Source organism: Colobus angolensis, unplaced genomic scaffold, assembly GCF_000951035.1.
Source record: "Colobus angolensis palliatus isolate OR3802 unplaced genomic scaffold, Cang.pa_1.0 Scaffold566, whole genome shotgun sequence".
Taxonomy (NCBI): Eukaryota; Metazoa; Chordata; class Mammalia; order Primates; family Cercopithecidae; genus Colobus; species Colobus angolensis.
Window position 1 is genome coordinate 414,340 of NW_012119221.1, and position 941 is coordinate 415,280.

A 941-nucleotide genomic window follows, 5' to 3' on the forward strand; every position below is an offset into this window, starting at 1 on the left:
CTCCCTTTGTTTCTTTCTTCCTCCCTCCTTTCCTCCCTCCCTCCCTCCCTCTCTTCCTTCCTATCTTTTTTATAGATATTTTGGACTATATTTCTGAGAGATAATTTTCCTAGAATCTCACTGAACCAGCTAACAGAACACCAGCAGTGATTAATGGAGACTGACATCCCCAGGAGAGACTACCAACCTTTTTCCTGTCTCTGGTGAACTTCCTTAGTCAGCACCCACTAGCCCTCCTACCCTTAGGTCATCAATATCTCTTTCTTCACTAGATCCTTCCTCTCTGCTGCCAAGCAGGCTCATATCTCATATCTGTCTATCTTCATTTTTTTTTCTCTCTCCTTTGAGACAGGGTTTCACTCTGTCACTCAGGCTGGAGTACAGTGATGCAATCTTGACTCACTGCAACCTCTGCCTCCTAGGCTCAGGTGATCCTCCTGCCTCGGCCTCCTAAGTAGCTGGGACTACAGAAGCAGGCCACCATGCGCACCTAATTTTTGTATTTTGTGTAGAGATGGGGTCTCACTATGTTGCCCAGGCTGATCTTGAACTCTTGGACTCAAGCCAGGCCTTCCAAAGAGCTGGGATTACAGGCATGAGTCACTGTGCCTGATGACATCTCCCTGTCTTAAAAAAAAAAAACTAAATAAAAGCTTCACTTGTTTACCTCCTCAAGCTACTGTACTATTCTTTTCTTCTTTCAGACCTGAATTTCTTGATTATGTCGCAGACTACTTTTGTCTTCCTCACTACCTATTTAATCCATAATTCCCTAACCTTCACTGCTGCACTAAAACAGCCATCTAGAATAGCTGTTCTTACATTCTTGGTAGGATTCAAAATCCCTTTGAGAATCTGGTAGATGTTATAGATCATCTCACTGTGGGTGGGCAGGAGGGTGTAAACTTTTTTGCATACAAAATTTTGCATATAATTGCAGG